The sequence below is a fragment of the Phacochoerus africanus genome, chromosome 2 (genome assembly GCF_016906955.1).
Source record: "Phacochoerus africanus isolate WHEZ1 chromosome 2, ROS_Pafr_v1, whole genome shotgun sequence".
NCBI lineage: Eukaryota > Metazoa > Chordata > Mammalia > Artiodactyla > Suidae > Phacochoerus > Phacochoerus africanus.
The window spans coordinates 55,741,508-55,763,572 of NC_062545.1; the positions used below are offsets into that span (position 1 = coordinate 55,741,508).

General features: G+C 41.6%; 1 protein-coding gene across 2 annotated transcripts in view; it reads left to right on the forward strand.

Annotated features, from left to right (window-relative positions):
- The first annotated feature begins 21,015 nt into the window (after positions 1–21,015).
- The window catches only part of CFAP206 (cilia and flagella associated protein 206), a 29,859-nt gene continuing 28,809 nt past the window's right edge, over positions 21,016–22,065 (forward strand). For both annotated transcript variants that reach the window (XM_047760758.1, XM_047760767.1), the window contains exon 1: positions 21,016–21,097. The gene's annotated coding sequence lies outside the window, so the exon portion shown is untranslated. The remainder of the gene's footprint in view (positions 21,098–22,065) is intronic.

Sequence of the window (22,065 nt, forward strand, 5' to 3'; positions counted from 1 at the left end):
GCTAAGAGTGGGTCAGATGTCTGGGGGTGAGTGGAAACTACTTCAAGTCTTGATAAAGCACGAATAACATTTTAAAACCAATGATTATATAACCGATTCCTATTTTTCTTTGAGGGGAGTGCAATTTATGGTAGTGAAAAAGTACTAGGCTGAATCAGAAGATCTGAGTTTTAATAGTCATAATGATATTATTAGTTAATAAAAATAGCTATGTTTAGTAAGTCCTTATGCTAGACACTGTGCTAAACCTCATGTATGCATTATTTCCTTTCCTCTCCACCAAAATTGTATAAGGGCAACACTATTTTTTGATAAGTGATGCAACTAAGGTTTAGAGAGCCTAAATGATTTGGCCAAATGTTTTAGTTCAGACTGGATCATTCAAACTGTTTATAACCTTTTTTTTGTTTGTTTGTTTTGTTTTTTGGTTTTTTAGGTTAGCACCCGCTGCGTATTTAAGTTCCCAGGCTGAGGGTCAAATCGGAGCTATATTTGCCCACCTACACCACAGCCACAGCAATGCTAGATCCAAGTCACCTCTCTGACCTACACCACAACTCACCACAATGCTGGATCCTTAAGCCACTGAGAGAGGCCAAGGATAGAATCTGCATTCTCATGGATGCTAATCAGATTCGTTTCTACTAAGCCACTACGGCAACCGTTTATAACCTCTTTGGGCCTCTCATTTCTTCAACAGTAATGTAAGGCCACTGAGATGATTTGAAAAAGTATGAAGATGTAGTATATCCATCAAATATGACTGTCTGTTACACTGTGTTGGGGTTGCTAAACTTTTTCTGTTAAGGACCAAATATGAAATACTTAGGCTTTGCATGCCATACCCTCTCTGTTGTAACTATTCTGCTCCGCCCTTGTAGAGCAAAAGCAGCCTTAGACAGATGAACGTGGCTGTGTTCCCATCAGACTTTATTATGGATGCCGACATTTGAATTTAACATAATTCCACATGTCACAAAGTATTATTGTCCTTTGTTTTTTGAAACTATTTTAAAAGTATAAAAGTCATTCTAAGTTTGCAAGAAACAGGCAAGGGGATGAATTTGACCTGCAGCCTGTCATTTGCAGACCTTTATGTAAAGATGCCACAGAAATCTATGTCTACAGAAGATTTTTTTTTTTGGAAAAACAGTTGCATCTAGAAAATAGTCATGACTGATAACATTATTTCTAAATGATCAGAAGGGAAGCAACTGTTTCATCTATTCTCATCAGTAACCACTGACTGCAGTGCCTAGTGCTTGAGGTATGCACCTTATTAGAAGGAGTTGCTGGACCACATGATATCTATCCGGATCTGGATGCGTGGACCAAACAGATCCCAGAGGCAAGGGTCAGAGAAAAAACTTCTAGGTAAAGCACTCCTGCCAGATTCAGAAATAGTTGGTTTTAAAAAATAAAAGCAGGAGTCCCCTGGTGGCCTCACCAGTTAAAGATTTGGCTTTGTCATCGCTCTGGCTCAGATCACTGCTGTGGCCCGCCTGGCCAGGGACTTCCGCACGCCATGGGCATGACTGAAAAAAATAAATAAAAGCATTATGAAGGCATTCAGCGAAATTAACACATAGCTTTTTGAGCATCTACGATTATGAATCTGGTTCTCCTCGAGGTAGTCAGGCTCCTGGCAGGGTCTACTAACTGACGTACTGCCCCCCAGTTTGTCTCCACAAGCCTCTTCTTGGTGGTCTTCCAGTCATTAGCGCCTCAAATTACATTATCCGAAAACAAACACACGCATCCCCACCCCCTAGTCTGCGCATGTGCACAGACAGACTGGCTCCTCCGGCTGTGCTCCCCGCTGGACTCCGTCAGTTTGGGGGCTTCTCTAATCTCTCAGGCTTCCCGGTGTGAGTCTTCATCTTTTGATACTCTGACCAAAGGAGTTAGTATGTGGTCACCTATTACCATACTTGTAACTATCTCAGGTGTTAGACTTGTGATGTTGTCCTGTTGAAGCTTAAGAGCAGGTCTCATTCCTGGAGGAGGGGCTGAAGGGTAGGTGTCTCCCGGAGAGAACAGGCATCTCCAGGGGCCATTATATGTAGAATAGGTAGGCCCTCACACAGGAACCAGGTGTTCTGAATGCTGCCTCACCCCACAGGAAAGCCTGACCTCCTCCAGGACCCAGCCCTCTAAGGGCCTGACTTTGAGGAGGAAATGGGCCAGGTGAGTGCTTTGAATGGTAGTTGCAAGGATGCAGCCTCAGCAGGACGGAAAGTCAACAGTCCCCTTTGTTGCAGCCTTGGAGAGCAGAGCGCGTCTTGTAACCAGATTATGGTACTTTTATGTTATGCTTTCTTTGTGTTAGTACCCTGGACTTTGGTAAATTCCGATTAAATATTCCAGTCTTGCTTTAGGGTTGTTGTGGTTTAAAGAACAAGCATTTTAAAAGCTGAGGTGTTTAAAAGGGGAATACTGCCCTCCTGAGGCCAGCCTGGTGGAGCAGCAGGAACCCTGGGCTATCCCAGGGCTTCTGCAATCATGCTAGGAGGTCCTCCCTCAGGCACCACTTTTACAAGATTAGGAGTTGATGTTACAGGGGGAAGGCCATCTTCCTCCCTGAATATTCTCCACAAGCTCATTGGGAATTGCCCTTGTGGCTCAGTGGTAACAAACCGACTAGTATCCATAAGGTTGTGGGTTTGATCCCTGGCCTTGCTCAGTGGGTTAAGGATCAGGTGTTGCCATGAGCTGTGGTGTAGGTCACAGACGTGGCTCAGATCCTGTGTTGCTGTGGCTGTGGTGTAGGCCAACAGCTGCAGCCCTGATTGACCCTTGGTCTAGGAACTTCCATATACCAGTTGCAGCCCTAAAAACATAAAAATCTCATTGAAGATAAAGATTCTTTTACAGTAAGTGTGAGATGATAAACTCTAGGTTAGGCTTAGATTGGAGTCTCTATGATCTCAAGCAAGTTACTTCATGTCTCTATGCTTCAGCTTCCTTATGGATAAAATATGTACCTCTCTGAAAAGGCTTATTAAAAGGATTAAATACATTAATATATAAAAATATTTACAGAGTTCCCTGGTGGCTTAGCAGGTTAAGGATCAGGTATTGCCACTGCAGTGGCTTGGGTTTCTGATGTGGTGCAGCTTTGATCCCTAGCCCTGGAACTTCTGCACCCAGCAGGTGCAGAAAAAAAAAAAAAAAAACTTAGTGCAGTGCCCAGCTCAGTACATCCTCAGTACAAGTTCTTTGTTACTACTATAATTTTTTGCCAGACTTGATTTGTATCAGGCTGATTAATGGGATACAAGAGAAACAATCCTCTTCCTTGGGTCTTCTGACTTCCCAGAAAATCGGTAAACTGTAGTAAAACTATAAACATCTACTCCTAAGAGACTAGCACAAGACCAGGCACTGTGAGAACTCAAAAGAATTTTACAGCATAGTTCTTGTCCTCTAGGTGCTTACAGACAAGTTGGATGCATGGATTTCACTGTGGCTCCACTGTTTATTAACCTTGATGATGTCGGACAAGACAAGCTTTTTTTTTTTGTCAAAGCTCTGTGGGCCTCAGTTTCCTCTTTTGCAAAGTGCATATTATATTAGTGACCACCTCCTAGGGTTAATATGAGAACTAAATACATTCATGAAAGAAAAGTGTGTAAAAGAGCACTGGCATATGGCAAATGCTAGTCCTTAGTATATATCATCGTGAAGCAGCGCATGTATGATGAACCACCAGTAAGTGGGGCGCTGCAGGGATTGAGCAGAGATCCACGAAGCAGAGGTCACTGTGGGCTGGAGCTTCAGGGGGGAGATATGGCTTAAGCTGAGGTTGCAGGTTGGGCAGGCTTGGGCTAGGCAAAGACAAGTTCAGGAAGGATTAATACTACCAACAACACTAAGAAGGAAATTGGCAGAGACATGTGTTATTTCAGATGGCCTTCTTAATTCCTGCATGCCAGAACCTTCCTTGAGAATTGCACAGTCTATATGGATGTAAGTATGGATATGAGTCCTTAACAAATATTTTCTGACTTGCAAAAGAGACAGGGAGGGTCCTGTGAGTTGCTTCTCCCTAAAAGTTATGTCATTTTCCTAAATTCTGTAAAATTCTTGGTCTGGATTATTAGTGCTAAACATACGCTGTTGTGTAGTTGGGGGGAAATGGATGAATTTGCAGCTGTAGAAGCAGCTGTAAGATCCTGTTTTGGCAGTAGGTGGCTCCCTTACATATAGCTAGGAAAAGGTGGCAGTGTGGTCTAAGTGGGAATCTTTGAGATCATTTGAGCCATTGTCACGTATTGTGTATCGTTGAGGCTGAATTTGGAAGCAGTTCTTTGCATTGATTTTTTTGGCATTGATTTTTGTATGAAAGATGACATTCATGCAGCAGGAGGGAGTTTCTTCCTTCTTAGGAGCTATGTTTACCTCTGAGGATCACTATCTAATTATTGTTCTTTCTGGGAATGAAAGTCAGATACTTGGCAGTACACGTCCCCTCAATTCCCCCATCGAGGGAATTTAATAGCATCTTACTTTTACATGCTGAAAGCATTACAAATTTGGACTTTCAACCTTTCCAATATTAGAGTACAATTTTTGTAACAGCGCTGATGATCCGCCAGTAACCTTTCATTTCATCATTTCTTGATATTTAGACACCACAGACCTCAGCTTCATCTCACTTGGTATCAGAATTAGTAAACTTTCTGCTAGGCAGGCCTCCTAACACACAGGTGGTAAGCTCAGTTTCACCTGGTTAGCTTGGCCCACTGTCCCGTGTCGTTTCTCTACTTCAGCTTGAGTTCTGCTACAGTTTTCTATTCCGGGGTACGAAGGGAGCAGATCTAGGCCACTGTAGATTTAAAATAACAGAATCACAGGGCTGAGAGGTTATGTAGGGCTCCTCTGGTTCATACTTCTCCTATTATGGTTTTCTAAAGTGAGGAAACCAGAAACCATCTTATCAATTCCACTTTTGTCTCTGTAGACAAGTCGTGTGTGTGTGTGTGTGTGTGTGTGTTTGTGTGTTTTAACTGAAGTATAGTTAATTTACAATGTGGTATTAGTTTCAAGTGTACAGCAAAGTGATTCAGTTATATATATATATGTATGTATACACACACACACATATATTCAGTTAAAATAAACTGAATATATATATTTATATATATTATATATAAATTTATGTACATATAAATATATTATTTTTCAGATTCTTTTCCATTATAATTACAAGATACTGAGTATAGTTCCCTGTTCTAGTATCTACTTTATTATCTATTTCATATATAGTAGTATGTATATGTTAATCTCAAACTCTTAATTTGTCCCTCCCCACAATCCCCCTTGGTAATCATAAGTTTGGTTTCTATGTCTGTATATCTTTCTGTTTCCTTTGTGTCATTTTTTTAGATTCCACGAATAAGTGATATTATATAGTATTTGTCTGTCTCGGTTGTAGGCCAGTCGTAACTCTCCCTTCCCAAAACACCCCATGGACTATCTGACTTATTGCATTAACCACACCCAGAATGTTCTGTACAGGACAGGCTGGGGCAGCAACATACTGGAAGGAGCAGAGGATGTCTCTAGAAACTGCATTTGCATGGTCTGCTGCTCTTTCTACTTAGATGTATTTATTGGGGCAGGAGGGTGAACCTAAAGTACGTGTCCTCGAGCCACCCCTTGGTGCTGCTCCTGTGCTGTGCTCCTCGGTCCTCCTGCCCAACATGATCATTGTGAAGCTTGTTTCAATGAGAGGAGGAAGAGTGCAAGGCTGGGGTGTTGTTGAACAGGTTTATCCCCCCTGTTCTCACCCTCTCAATCTTTTTCAATCCTCGTTGGCCTTTATTGAGTCATAAAACCCTTTGAGGATCTGATGAAACTATTACTGCTCTCTACAGAAAAAAAAAATGCCCTGTACACAAGAGTCTAAATATAGTGTCAAGTCCACACAGCCTTAGACACTCCTCTGTGTACCTCTGATTAAAAATTTATGTTAGAGAAAGAAATACTTTTCCTTAAAATATCAAAAACCAAAAAAGCTCTAATTGCCCTATTGCTATCATGTTCTTTCTCTCTTCATGTGATTTTTTTTTTTTCTTATAGTAGCTGCTAGCACTTCTTGATTACTCACTTTGTTCCAGGATCTCTCCCAGAGCTTCCTGTGCCATAGTGATTTAATTATCACAGGAACCATATGGCTGGCAGGTACTGTTGTACAGATTAGAAAAATGAGACTCACGGTGTGGAAGTAACTTTCCCAAGATTGCACCACCAGTAAGGCTGTTTATGTCCAAAGTCTATATGCTTATCCACTCACTCTATTTGTTTCTTCTAGCATATTTAACTTGCAGGTTTAGATTAGCAGATGTTGTCCAATAAGGTCATGTATTGATTGCCTAGGGCTGCTATAACAAATCAGCACAAACTAAGTGGCTTAAAGCAGCAGAAATGTATTTTCTCACAGCTTCTGGTGATCAGAAGTCTGAAATAAAAATATCATCAGGGTCATGTTCCCTCTGGACACTCTGGGGGAAATCTGTTCTTTGCCTCTTACAGCTTCTAGAGATTGTTGGCATTCCTTGATTTGTAGCTACATCTTCTTTTGTTCTGTTTTCATATTGCCTTTTCCTATGTGTGTCTGTGCTACCTGCCTTTGCCTTAAAAGAACACTCGTATGGGGTTTTAGGGCCCACATAGGTAACATTGACAGGTTCCAACGATAAAAAGCCAGGACTGGATGATAATATATATATAAATAATTTTTAACTGAATGATCAAGTTTATCAAAATTATCAAAAACACCATTAATAGGAGTTCCTGTCATGGCTCAGGGGTTAACAAATCTGACTAGGAACCATGAGGTTGCGGGTTTGATCCCTGGCCCTGCTCAGTGGGTTAAGGATCCGGCATTGCCATGAGCTGTGGTATAGGTCACAGACGCGGCTCAGATCCCGTATTGCTGTGGCTCTGGTGTAGGCCAGCAGCTACAGCTCTGATTCGACCCCTAGCCTGGGAACCTGCATATGCCATGGGAGCAGCCCAAGAAATGGCAAAAAGACAAAAAAAAATTAATATACTAATGTCAGCCTTGAGGGCACTGTTTCTGAACTGTGGCTGCACATTATGTGCACCTGGGCATCTTGGAAAAATACCAATGATCCAGAGCTATAGTTGATCAATTGATTCAAATCTCTGGGAGAGGGTTTTTAGCATCAGTATTTTTTCAGTGGTCTTCAAATTAACAAAAGATATGCAAGGCATCTGCTTGGAACACTGAAAAACAGTATTGAGGGAAGTTACAAACTAAGTAAATAGAAGGATATACCATGTTCATGGATTGGAGACTCAATATTATAAAAATGTTAAAAAATTAATCTGTGGATTCAAATTGATCTATAGATACCAATAAAAATCTGGCAAGTATTTTTGTGGAAATTAACAAGATGATTTTAAGTTTTATATAGAAAGGCAAAGGACCAAACATAACCAATACAACATTAAAGAAGAACAAAGAGTATTTTGCTTTTTTCAAGATTTATTACAAAGCTATGATAATTAATATGGTATGGTATTGATACAAAGGATAAACTAAAATAATGGAATATACCATCCAAACAGGCCAGTAACCACACATTTAAACATACTTGATTTATGACAAAGGAGACACTGTAGTTCACAGGGAAAGAATACTCTTTTTAATAAATAGTGCTGGGCCAATTTGATATCCATATGAAAAAAAAAATTGACTTTTACTTCACATCAAGCACCAAAATCACTTTCCAGTGTGTTGTAGATCTAAATATAAAAGGAAGAACAATAAAGTTTCTGGGAGGCAACTTAGAATACCTTCATGATTTGGGGGTTAGGCAGTTTTTTGTTTTTTTTTTTTTTTAGAGCCACACCCATGGCATATGGAAATTCCCAGGCTAGGGGTTGAATTGGAGCTGTAGCCATTGGCCTATGCCACAGTCACAGCCCCAGCCACAGCAATGCAGGATCTGAGCCACATCTCTGACCTATCACCACAGCTCACAGAAACGCCAGATCCTTAACCCACTGAGCGAGGCTGGGGATAGAACTTGAATCATCATGGGTACTAGTTGTGTTCATAACCCTCTGGGCCATGATGGGAACTCCTAGGCAAAGATTTTTTAAACAGGACAAAAAATGTATTAACCATAAAGTAAAAGATTGATAAATTAAACTTCATTAAATCTAAACATTTGAAATTCACTATTATACTTCTTACCAACTTCTATAATTAGGTTTGCAGATCATATTCTATTCTTGCTTTCCAAATCTCTTCTCCTCCAAGGTTTACTCTCTTTCAAACTTTATTCTCATCACAAGTTTCCTATCTTTGATCAAAACAAATAGCCTCAGAGTTCCTATCACGGTGCAGCGGAAACAAATCCAACTAGGAACCATGAGCTTGTGGGTTCAATCCCTGGCCTTGCTCAGTGGGTTAAGGATCTGGCATTGCCATGAGCTGTGGTGTAGGTTGCAGATGCTGCTCAGATCCTGTATTTCTGTGGCTGTGGGGTAGGCTGGCAGCTGTAGCTCTGATTCGACCCCTAGCCTGGGAACCTCCATATGCTGAGGGTGTGGCCCTAAAAAGTAAAAAAAAAAAGCAAAAAACCACAAATAGCCTCTTCTCACAATTTATTCCTTATATCCTTATCTGAAGAATTTCTTGAATGTGAAGAATGAGTTTCTAATCTGTTCTACTTTATGATTTTGAGCCAAATAACCTTATTTTTACCAAGTAAAAATGTGTATTTACTACTATGATAAGAAAATTGTGCTATGTCCATACATTGAAATATTAATTAGCAATAAATGAGAAAGAATTATTGATACACACAATGACATGGGTGAATCTCAAAATAATTATGCTCTATAAAAGAAGCTAGACCAGGGCCAAAGACCTAAATAGACATTTCTCAAAAACAAAACAAAACAAGACATACAGATGGCCAATAGGCACATGAAAAGATGCTTAGTATCACTAATTATTAGAGAAATGCAAATCAAAACTATAAGGAGATATCAACTCACACCTGTCAGGAAGTCTTCAGAGAGTTCTTAGGGGCGGGGTTATGGACTGAATGTTTCATCCTCCCCCAAATTCTTATGTCAAAGCCCTAACACCCATACCCAATGTGGTGGTGTCAGGAGGTGGAGACTTTGGGAGGTATTAGGTTTAGATGCAGTCAGGTGGGTGGAGTTCCTGTGATGCAATTACTGCCTATATAAAAAAAGACATCAAAAGGCTTGCTCCTCCTACCACCATCAATGTGTGGACACAGTGAGGGGCCATCTGGAAACCAGGAGGAGAGCTCTTGCCAGAACCTGACATGCTGGCACCTTGATCTTGGATTTAATTAGCCTCTAGAACTGTGAGAAATCAATGTCTTTTTTGTAAGCCACCCAGCCTTTGGTGTTTTGTTGTAACTGCCTGAGCTAAGACAGGCAGCAATAGTTTGGGGTCTTTTACAGCTGCAAGGTTGGTCTTATCTATGGCTAGTAAATATCGGATGCAGTTTTGTGGGATATGCAAGGCAGGTAGGCTCTAAAAAATGCCAATGTGGGCTGTATTTAATGCAATTGTATGTGTAAGAATTTGGCACTAGGAGGCTTTGAGATAGTTGTTCAAGCATAGTGTGAAGAAGTAAACATAGGGGCCAATAAACAGGGGCTTCTCTTTGACTTATTCTGTAACCCGAGATACTCCTGAAGAAGAATCAGCTGGGGAACAATGTCCTTATTATACAAATCTTTCAATTAAGGGAGTTCCCATCATGACGCATCGGAAATGAATCCGACTAGGAATGATGAGGTTGAGGGTTCAATCCCTGGCCTTGCTCAGTGGGTTAAGGATCCGGCGTTGCCATGAGCTGTGGTGTAGGTCACAGAGGCAGCTCATATATAGCCAGCAGCTACAGCTCTGATTGGACCCCTCACCTGTGAACCTCCATTTGCCACATGGCCCTAAAAAGCCAAAACAAAAAAACACACAAAAAAACCCCACAAATCTTTCAATGAAAATAATGTGGTATCGGCTTACTTATCACTGAATAAACCAATGGAATAGGATTGAGAACCCATTTCCCCATTTGTTTAAGAACATTTTAGAGAGTTCTCATTGTGGCTCAGAGTTTGATGAATCTGACTAGGGTCACGAATCTGATGAGGGTTCAATCCCTGGCCTCACTCAGTGGGTTAAGGATCTGGCATTGCCATGAGCTGTGGTGTAGGTTGCAGACTCGGCTCAGATCCTGCATTGCTGTGGCTGTGGGGTAGGCCATGGGTTACAGCTCTGATTCGACCCTCAGCCTGGGAACCTCCATATGCCGTGGATGTGGCCCTAAAAAAAAAAAATTTCAGAGTTCCCACTGTGGCGCAGTGGGTTAATGATCTGGCTTCTTTCTGTGGCGTCGCCGGTTGGATCTGGTGTTGTTGCAGCTGAGGCAAAGGTCGAAAATGTGGCTTAGATTCAATCCCTAGCCTGGGGAACTTCTATATGCTGAGGGTGCCACTGAAAAAGCAAAAACAAACACAAACCAAAACAAACTGAGTACTGATGTCTAGCATTGCAGAGCAGTGGGAAAATGTGGGTAGTCACTAAATGATACTGGGACAATTGCTTATTTGTACATTAAAAAAAGACTCAGAAATTTCACATCTGGAAAACTTTCCTGAAGAAATCATATACAATACAAACAATTTTTATATTCAGAGATTTGTGGGAGTTCCCGTTGTGGCTCAGTGGTTAACGAATCCAACTAGGAACCATGAGGTTGCGGGTTCGATCCCTGGCCTTGCTCAGTGGGTTAATGATCTGGTGTTGCCGTGAGCTGTAGTGTAGGTGGCAGATGTGGCTTGGATCCCACTTGCTGTGGCTCTGGCGTAGGCTGGCGGCTACAGCTCCGATTGGACCCCTAGCCTGGGAACCTCCATATGCTGCAGGAGCAGCCCAAGAAATGGCAAAAAAGACAAAAAAAAAAAGAGAGAGAGAGAGAGATTTGTCTCAGTGTTATTTATGATGATGAAAGCTTGAAAAGATGCTAAATAATCAGTAATGAGAATATTTCAGTAAGTTATTGACATCCACTCAATTGCATATTATGCAGATATTAAAAATAAGGTATACAGAGCCTATACTAAGATGTGGCAATGGTTGTGTTGTAATGTTAAGAATGTTGTGAAATAACACAGCAATTCACAAGTAAATATTAAAGTCTAAGTTCTGTATCCTTTTCTCTAAAAAAAAAAATGTATATGCTAGAATAAAGTATATAGCTGTCCAAAAAAATGTTATGCATAACATAAGGTATGATAATGTAAGATACATACCTGGATAAACATAGAATAATTACACAAATATGTTAATATTAATCTCTGTTAATGAAACTATAGGCGATGGAGTTTTTCCCACCAAATTTCCATGAAGAGAATATGCTACTTTTGTAATGGGAAATGTCCCAATAAACTATTTTTGTACCCAGGCACTTAAATATTTGAATGCTAGTCAAATTTTCACACTTTTAAGATTGTAGGTGTGTATCTAAAAATTGTCAAAGCCAGAACTGCTTTAGTTATATTTTCTCATTCACAGAAATTGTTATTGAGTGTGTGTTTCTGTGTCAGGCATTGGTCTAGGATCTGGGAATACAAAGATATTCCCAGTAAGACTGGGCCCCTGCCCTGCACCAAAAGCTTCCCACACTGTAGTAAAGGAAAACATACCCGAACACCAATAGGTGACAAAGAGTGTTGGGGCGCCAGGATAGAGGTCTGTGTAGAGTGCAAAGGAGGCCCCAAGCAGGAAGTGGCCATCCATAAGACAGCAGGAGATATCACTGGGAATGACATCACTGAATAAGGTGACATTTGAGCTGTGCCTTTCAAGACACAGCTGCATGGGGCAAGTAATCCAATTAAAAGAAGGTGCTTAGCAAAAGTACAGAATGCTCAAGAGTGAGAATAATTTGGAAGTTTGAGTTCAGGTGCAGCAGGCATGAGATAAGTGCCCAACAGAACTTTCTGCAATGATGGAAAAGGTTCTATATCTTTACTGTCCAATATGGTAGCCACTAACTACCTGTGGAGAGGAATTAAAATTTAAATTTCATGTAATTTTAACTAAATTTTTTTTTTGTCTTTTTGTCTTTTTGCCATTTCTTGGGCCGCTCCTGCAGCATATGGAGGTTCCCAGGCTAGGGGTCCAATCGGAGCTGTATCCACCGGCCTATGCCAGAGCCACAGCAACGCAGGATCCGAGCCTCGTCTGCAACCTACACCACAGCTCACGGCAACGCCAGATCCTTCACCCACTGAGAAAGGCCAGGGATGGAACCTGCAACCTCATGGTTCCTAGTTGGATTTGTTAACCACTGAGCCATGACAGGAACTCCAATTTTAACTAATTTAAATTTAAATTGACTCATGTGGTTCGTGGCTACTATATTGGACAGTGTAGGTCAGAGACAAGAGGTCACCTCAAGGAGGAACTTGCATCCCATTCTAAGGGGGTGAATTTTCTCTTGTAGGTCATGGGAAATCTTCAAAGACCTGTACCTAGGGAATTATTTGATCAGCTTTGCATTTGGGAGTGGGGCAGACTGGAAGCAGATAAAGCACTTGAGAGACCTCAGAACACAGTAACTAGGGAAGTAACTGGGGTGGGGGGTGGGGAATGGACATAAGACATGTGAAGCAGGTAGAAGGAGCTGGTTTAGTGACAAGTCTGGGTATGGAGGATGAGGGAGAGGGAGCAGCAGTATTACCCAATGCAGATTTGGGGCTGCTTCTATCAGTGGGCCTGCTATTAAATATCAGTGACAGTTCACCCCAATAAAGGATACCTAGAGTGAATGGGTTTGGAGAGAAGATTCATGTTAGAGATAATGAACCCTGGAGTGCAGGAGAGAAATTCAGGTGAACTTTTACTTTCCTACTTGCCATGTGCCAGGAGGAATTGGCAGTCCAGCCCTCTCCATTGGAGAGACAACTATATTAACACAATCTGATGGAATTTCTGGCCATTATTGGGCCATAAGAAAATAGCTGCTAAAAGTGGAATGCGGCTCTCATAATTTCAGCGAAGCTGGAAGAGGGTCAAAAAATTTCTCCTCACAAAAATGAGAACTTATGGACTATAGAGCAAGGTGAGTTCATTGATAATCTTTTCAAGAAAATATTATGTCTTCTTTAAAAATTGAAGTATAGCTGATTTACAATGTTGTGTTAGTTTCAGGTGTACAGCAAAGTGATTGAGTTATACACACATATATTATATATATATTCTTTTTCAGATTCTTTTCCATAATAGGATATTATGAGATTCAAATACAGTTCCCCGTGCTCTATAGTAGGTCCCTGTTTCTCTTCTTAATATATTGTCGTGTGTTCATTCCAAACTCCTAATTTATCCCTCCCTTCTCCTTTCCCCTTTGGTACCATAAGTTTGTTTTCTGTGTCTGTGAATCTGAAAGTATTATTTCTTTAACAAGGGTTTAGACTGTACCAAATTAAAGTTTGTCCTTGGGAACTATGCCATAGAGCCCTTCATAGTGGGAGGGCTTCCCGAAGATGAAATTTGGTCTGAGGTCCAGTCACCAGCCCTCGTGCCCATCCCCAGCATCTGCTCTTCCAGCAAGCCTGTAAGCCTAGGGGTCCAGTAGCCTAGCACCCACCTTCTGATGTCTAGGCATCATTGGAAACTGCTGACTCTAGTTTGAGGCATGGACGGAAGGAGAGCAGACAGAGCAATCTCTCTTCCTGGGGATGCATAGGCAGGTCCTAAGGCATGAGAGCCAAGGGGAGAGTCAGAGGAAATTCTTCTTCTGAAGACCTGCCGTTTAAATGCCTCTTTTTTTCCCTCCAGAATTGTAATTCCTTCCAAAATCACTTTAACTTTTCAGTAAAGATATTAAAGACATCAAAAACTTCTTTTTTTCCCTCACCCACTCCTAAACTCGCCTCCCTAACCCAGAGAGACAGGTGTGACTGTTACTTCCCAGGCTCTGTTCATTGATGCTGGGGATTCCTCAGAATATGTTCCCTGCTTTCAAGGAGCTAATGATCTAGTTGGGGAGACAAGAAAATGGACTACCCAGGAGTACTGAGAGATCTATCAGGTATAAGTACGGGGAGGACAGGGCATAGGGAGTGACTGCTTAGTGGCTACCGATGTTCCTCTTGGGAAGGTGGAAATGTTTGGGAGTTAGATAGAAGTGAAAGTTTAGGACCCTAAACCCAATATTGACAGGTCAGAGAAAGTTTCATAGGAGATACGGCCCCTGAAAACATGGAGGAATTAACCAGGTAAAGAGGGAAAAGGGACATTCAGATAGAGGAAGTAACCTATATGAGAAGACGGAGGCCAGTGAATAATGCACCATGGCCGGAGAGTGGAAAGAGTGTGGTCTGGGGGCAGGTGGAGGTGGTTGTAGGAGCCGAACATGGACAGGTGAGCTGAGACCACATCGTGAGGGCCTCGTGTGCCATGCCAAGGTGTCTGGACTTTACTCCAAGACCACTGAGAAGCCTTCATGCAATTTTAAGCAGGGGAATGACTTGATCAGATTTACATTTTTGAAGAATCGGTATAACACTGGAGGCAGGGAGCTCAATTAGTTGGTGCTCAATTAGTGGTAGGAATCCAGGCCAAAAAAAAAAAAAGTTGCTTTTTAAATTAATGCAGGAGAAATGGGAATGGAGAGAATTCAGTTGATTCAAGACATTACTAAAGATTTGGAGTTCCCGCCGTGGCACAGTGGGTTTGATTCATTGCAGCTGCAGCTGGGATTCAGTCCCTGGCCTGGTAACTTCCATATGCCATGGGCATGGCCATTAAATTAAAAAAAAAAAAAAAAGACATTACTGAAGATTTTGTTAATTAAGGAATGGAGAGATGGGTGTGGGAGTGGGTGGGTAAAAGACAGGGAGAAAAGTGCCTTATTAAAAAGCCATCTAGTGGAGTTCCCGTCATGGTGCAGTGGTTAACGAATTCGACTAGGAACCATGAGGTTGTGGGTTCGATCCCTGGCCTTGCTCAGTGGGTTAAGGATCCGGCGTTGCTGTGAGCTGTAGTGTAGGTGGCAGATGCGGCTTGGATCCCATGTTGCCTTGGCTCTGGTGCAGGCCGGTGGCTACAGCTCTGATTCAACCCCTAGCCTGGGAACCTCCATATGCCTCAGGAAGCAGCCCTAGAAAAGGCAAAAAGACAAAAAACAAACAAACAAAAAAACCCCATTTAGTAACATTATCTCTCTATACAAAGTAGGTAAATAGGTAAGATATCAGAGCTCACCATGGGGGACTGCCACAGGATTTCTGATAAGGTAACCCTCACTCTCCACCATTGACAATCGCACCCACAGAGGCTGTAATCCAAAGACTTTTATGCTTTCAATCCTGTTTTCCTCACTAGGACTACATACACAAAATTTACCTGGTTTGAAAGGAAAATAACTTTAAGAAAGGACCACTACTGAGACACTGCTTTGGAAAAGATCCCTGGTGTTCTCTTTACTTGCTGCAAGTAATAAATCCTTCCTTCTCCTGAAAAAAATATAAAAATTAAAAGAACCGCTATTGCATTCACTTTTTCTTTGGCCGTACTGGCAGCATGCAGAAGTTCCCAGGCCAGAGATCAATCCATGCCACAGCAGTGACCCCAGCCATAGCAGTGATAATGCTGGATCCTTAACCTGCTGAGCTACCAGGGAACTTGATTTTCATGATAGATTTCAGATTGAATTTTTAATTTTTTTCATTGTGTGTTCTTATAATTTCAAATCTCTTGCAACATATGAAAGAGTGGGACCCCATGCTTGGGTATCTGCAGTAAGTGTTTCAATTCCCCCCCTCCATTTTAGGTTGTGAAAATCTTATCCTAAGGTTTGTTGTTTCCCCACTGGCTGATTCGTGTGATGGAGAAAAAAGATGGGAGACAAATAATTAATCCTTTTGCTCATCCTTCATCATACCTTTAGAGGTAATGGGCAGTCATAAAGAAAAATAGATACATATTTTTTTACATTCCTGCAGCATATGGAAGTTCCCAAGCTAGGAATTGAATCCAAGCTGCAGCTACCGGCCTATACTACAGCCATAGCAACACTGGATCCAAGTCACATCTGCGACCTACCCCACAGCTTGCAGCAACACTGGATTCTTAACCCACTGAGCAAGACCAGGGATTGAACCTGCATCCTCAGAGACAACATCGGGTCCTTAACCTGCTGAGCCACAGTGGGAACTCCAAGAAAAGTAAATTTTTTTAAAGAGTCAGCCTAAAAAATTTAGGACGCTTGCTCTTTTTCTGTCAGGGAACTCAACTATATGCTTTTTTTTTTTTTTTTTTAATCTGTGCTCATGTAACTAACCTCTAAAGAGGAATCTCTATAATGAAGATGATTAAGAAATGATCTTGTGATCTTCTTGACTGAGAGAATGTGGGAAAGTAGACTGAAAATAGTTCATGCCTTTTCTAAGAGCAACTGCAATAAAAGCAACTTGCATTATCTTGCCTGTGCCTCAATTTCTTTTTCATCATTACCTGGAAAATGCAGTTTCTCTCTCCATTATCAAGCATTTTTGTGGATAAGGACAGTTAAACTGGAAAGGGAAATTGTCAGCAAATTCTAATACCCTAGACTTCTGTGGTTTTAACATTGATAAACTACATTTACTACATAGACTAACACAATGGCTGTGTTGTTTGTTTGTCTAGGAGTCAACTGTTGCATAGCATATGGATAATAATAGAGAAGAAGACTGAGGTAGGATGAAAAGCACGAGATCTGGATTATTTGAAAACCAGGATATAGCTCTGTTTTAATGATCTTTAGCTAAAAAGCATAATTAAGAGTAGAGAAGTTCTGCATTTTTTCCGCCTTTACTTTTCTTTATGAAATATAACACAAACAGAAAAGGTCTTTGTAACATGTGCACTATTGAATAAATAGTTATAAAGTGAACATCCATATAACCCTTGTCCAGGTGCATTAGAGATTCTTTTGTTATTATTATTGTAGTTGATTTACAATGTTGTGCCAACTTCTGCTGTATAGCAAAGTGATTCCATTATATATATACATATATGTATTCTTTTTTAAAATACTGTTTTCCGTCATGGTCTATCACAAGAGATTGGATATAGTTCCCTGTGCTGTACAGTAGGACCTTGTCGTTTATCCATTCTATGTGTAATAACATTAGCAGTTCTTAATCAGGAGTCTACTGACATTTGCATGAGCTTCAGAGAATCTGCAAATTCTCTGAAATTACATGTAAAATTAGGGACCTTATGCATTTTTCTGGGGAAAGAGTCTAGAACTTTTCTTATAATCTTAAAAGAATCTACTTCAAATTTTAAATACTGATTCAAGCAATAGGACTAAGATTAACAGTGTAGTCTTACCTTGGCCTTTTATGTTCTCTGAATCTTGAGTCTGTAGGATGCAATGACAGTAGTTCGTGCTCTGTGAGACTGTTATAAGGAACAACTCATTTGTTATTGTCTGTGAAATAACTTTGTAAACTCTTGCAAATGTTCATTATATATTTCTTTAATAAATGGAAACTTTCTAGTAAGGTCTTAACAATATCTAAATAACTGCTAGATTGCTTTTGTTGATCAAGGCTGGTTTAAAACTCCTGATCTATCGTTATAGCAGCTCCTCTACCAACACCCCAATTCTGGACAAGGACAACTATCTATTTTTCACATGCTATTCCTGAGCCACTGAACAATGTCTAAAGAAACTCTCTTAGCTTGGCAGATTGCTTTCACTTTATATTCGTGATAGCTTACATCATAGTCTTCAAATTAGGCTGCATCTCTACAAATAGCTAGCCTCTTTCCTCATTTTTTCTCTATTTTGTTTTAAAATAATAAGACAATGTCTACTCATTATAGAAAAGCTAGAACTACCAGAAAAGTATAAAGAAATGGAATAACTTACCTATACCCAGATAAATGATAAGCTAATAAATAAAAATAATAATAATGTACCCTTATTTAGGTCCACACTCTGCTAATCATATTGGTAAATTGACGTATATTATATGTATACTATGTATATATGCATATGAATACAGCTGAAGTCATAATGCATAAGGTCCCTAATTTTACATTTGCACTTGGCTAATTTTTAAAAATTAAGACAAACACAAGATTTTTAATCACATTTTTAATGCCTGTTTTATCAGCATTCCTTTAATATCAGGTGCTTGTATTTCTTTTCTGTCTTTTTTGGGGGGCTGCACCTGCAGCATATGGAAGGTCCTAGGCTAGGGCTCGAATCTGAGATGTAGCTGCTGGCCACAGCCACAGCAATGCAGGATCTGAGCCACATCTGTGACCTACACCACAGCTCAGGACAACACTGGATCCTTAACCCACTGAGTGAGGCCAGGGATTGAACCCATGTCCTCATGGATACTAGTCAGGTTTGTTACTGCTGAGCCATGACAGGAAATTCAGGCATTTGTATTTCTAATGTTTTGCTATTATATATCCTGCTATTCTAAAAATCTGTTTTTGTATAAGTTTCAATCACATTTCATGAAAATCTTCTAGAAGAGGAAGGTAAATAAAATCCTTTTATACTCTGACTTGTGTATTTCTAAGTGATTCATTTCCTAGTAATCTGTGAATGTCCTTAAGGAAATATATTGGATATATTTGCTTGAAATTTGAGAAAAATTACTGGTAGTAGCATGTTTAAAAATAAAATGTTGACAAAGTTCCTATCGTGGCTCAGTGGGTTAAGGACCCCATATTGTCTCTGTGAGAATGTGGGTTCAATCCCTGGGTCTTGCTTAGTGGGTTAAAGTTCTGCATTCCTGCAAGCTGCAGCATAGGTCTCAGATGAGGCTTGGAATGGGTGTGGCCATGGCTGTGGCATAGGCCTCAGCTGCAGCTTTTATTCTGACAGGGATGGAGTAGACACAGGTAGTTTTAGAAGTCCCAATAAAGCACCACAGATAACGAGGGAAACTTAGGGGACATTGGGAGACCACTGTAAGTAAATAAATTGCTCAAAAAAGCCATCAGAACAAGGCAGACTTCCTTTTTTTTTTTTGTCTTTTTTAGGGCCGCTCCTGTGGCATCTGGAGGTTCCCAGGCTAGGGGTCGAATAGGAGCTGTAGCCACTGGCCTATGCCAGAGCCACAGCAACGCGGGACCTGAGCTGCGTATGCAACTTACACCACAGGTCACAGCAACACTGGATCCTTATCCCACTGAGCAAGGCCAGGGATCGAACCCGCAACCTCCTGGTTCCTAGTCAGATTCGTTAACCACTGAGCCACGACGGGAACTTCAGACTTGCTTTCCTTAATGGAATCTTGAGAATTGCCTCAGGTCGTTGGGTGGGGGATAGGATTATGCCTGCATTCATATTCAGACCCAGGGCAAGAGTTTGAGGACCACCTTTCTGCAGATTTGAATACACACCTCATCAGATACCAAGGAGGAGCTACTGCTCCCAGAAAGAAGGAGGCGGGCTTTTCCAACCCCCACACCCCTTGGATGATAAAACTGTAACCCCACGGATCCTCAGGGCAGAGCTTCCATGCCTGCCCGCTTGCATCTCTCACAAGCGTCTTACCTTAATAAATCTATTTCTTGCCTATCACCTGTCTCTTACTGAATTCCTTCTGCGTGGAGACACGAAGAACCTGAACCTCAGTGAGTCCAGACACAGGGTGAGTGATTCTAATTTAAAACCTTGGGTTCGAGTCCCAATCTGGGTTTAGGCTGAGTTCGAGTTCTGGCACGTGGGCTCAAGTCCCAGTCTGTGTTCTGGCTAGGTGCAGGCCATTAATACTGTCAGTTTCGATTCTATTCCTAGCCCAGGAACTTCCATATGCTGTAGGTGTGGCCATAAAAATAAAAAATAAAACATTGTTTTTGATGCTCTGCTTCTAATATCGTTTAATCCTGTTTCCTACTTTCATGTCAGTAGGCCAGCCTATCAAACATTATTGTTAAAGGACAAAACCTCATTATCCCAACTCCAGACTCAGATGTGTTGTAAGTGCTTTTAGAATGTGCAGTTTTCTCTTCTGGCATCCCAGACCACCCTGTTATACAGACTTCCTTTGAACAAGAGAACATGAAATTAAACAGTGATCCCTCTTTTTTTTTTTTTTAAACTTGATACTAATGGAAGAAATGTTCACATATTGAGGTATGGGGAAAGTCATCCTGGCTTTTACATACTTTAACTCAAGTTTTATGCTAACTAAAACAGCCTCTTCGTGGTCTCTCAAATATATACTGTACATCTGCTTTAATTGTTAAAGAAAAGGGTGCCCTGACCAGAAGTAAAGATTGCCCTATTAAAGTTCCTTCCTTGGAAGCCAATGCTGGTACTCCAACTATAAGCCTTCTTTCCCAGGTGCCAAGGCCATATTGACTGGCTGTGTATGTGTTGATCTGTTTTTGAAACCTTGAAGAAATGGATCCCTGACTTGTTTTATATTCTTTGTTCTGACAAAATATAAAGATGCAAACCATGCTTCTGCAGAGCAATTCCTCAGTTATCCAAGAGGCCGTGTACGGGGTTATAGCCCACAGTTTGGCTCAAATAAAACTCCTTTCTGCTCCCATTATAGATTGTTGATTATTTCCAGCATCACTTTTATATGAACTGCATTTCTCAACAATACAACCCTTCTCTTTTCCGATCTTTTCAGCAACTGGCCCCTGCCCTCCCCCTCTCATACCCCCCTTTTAAAGGCTGCATAGGTTTCTAGCTACCAAGTTAGTACTCTAGTTTTGGAAATCTTATGTTTGACACCCTCAATGCACTGAGGTGTTGTGAACCTGCCCTTTTCTGCCTGGGGTTTGGGTCTTGATTTTGTTTGTTTCTTAAGTTATTCTCACCTACACTTTAAGGAAAGACTCTCAAGCTTGGACCCAGCCACGCCTCCTTACCTCTGTCTCACCCACGTCCCTGCCCGCCCCTTCGTTTCCTAGCGACCAATTTCCATGGTTACACAACCTACGCTGAGAGCGCCAGGCTGCCCTTAAGGCCCAGGAAAAGATCCCCAGGAAGTTGGGAAGACGCGGCTCTAACTCCCGATGCTGGCCAAGGTCAGCCCACTCGGGGCTCCGTGCCCTTGAGACCGGGATGTACCCCCGCGAGGAGGCGAGAGCAGGGCAGAGGGGCAGAGCTTTGGCCTCTGGAGCATCCGGTTTAGCCGGGTTGAGGCTGAACTGTTAACGACTCCTTTGGGGCACCGCCGCTGAGTGGAAACCGCGGTCATTTCCGGCCGGAGGCCCCCAAGTCCGCCGGGTCAGGCTTGCCTGCATTGGTCGGCGCCACTTGCACTCCAGGCTGCCAGAACTGGGGGAGATTTAGGCTTGCGAGAGTGGGGCTGGGGAGGGTACTGAGGCGAGTCGGTAGCATCCCCTGCAAGGCGCCAGAGATCGCTTGCACATGCGCACAGTGCGGCTAGCGTTTTTTGCGCGCTTGTTAGAAATTGTTCTTTTAAGAGCTTCCCTTAGGCCGCGCATTGTTTTAACCACCGAGTATTTAGAGCGCACCGAATCCTCGCCATAACCCTGGGAGAGGGTAGTAGCTGTATCTATATTTTTCAGATGAGAAAACCGCTTCAAAGAGAGATGAGCTAAGGTCTCAGCTAGAAAATAGTTGAGTCAGGATGAAACCTGGGCAATCTGGTTCTACCGGAAAAGATGCCAAGTGTAACCTTACCTAAAAATTCTGAAAGTTAGGTTTAGCTACCTGAGATTGCCTTTATAATAGTCTCTACATGCTAATTTCCTATGCTCAACGACTGATACGAATCAGAGAACGTAATAACCATTAAAACCTGCCACCTTTTTCTGGTCTATAGTAAATAGAATTACTCCTGAAGAGTTTATTTTTTTCTGTGATGCAGACCACTCATGTTTTGCCTTTTTGCTTTCATGTTTTTGCTTTTCTTTTTTGGCCGCAGTGGCCCCCGTGGCATATGAAAGTTCCCAGGCCGAAGAATGAATCCCAGCTGGAGCTTCGACCTACTCCACAGCTGTGGAAACCACGGGATTCTTAACCCACT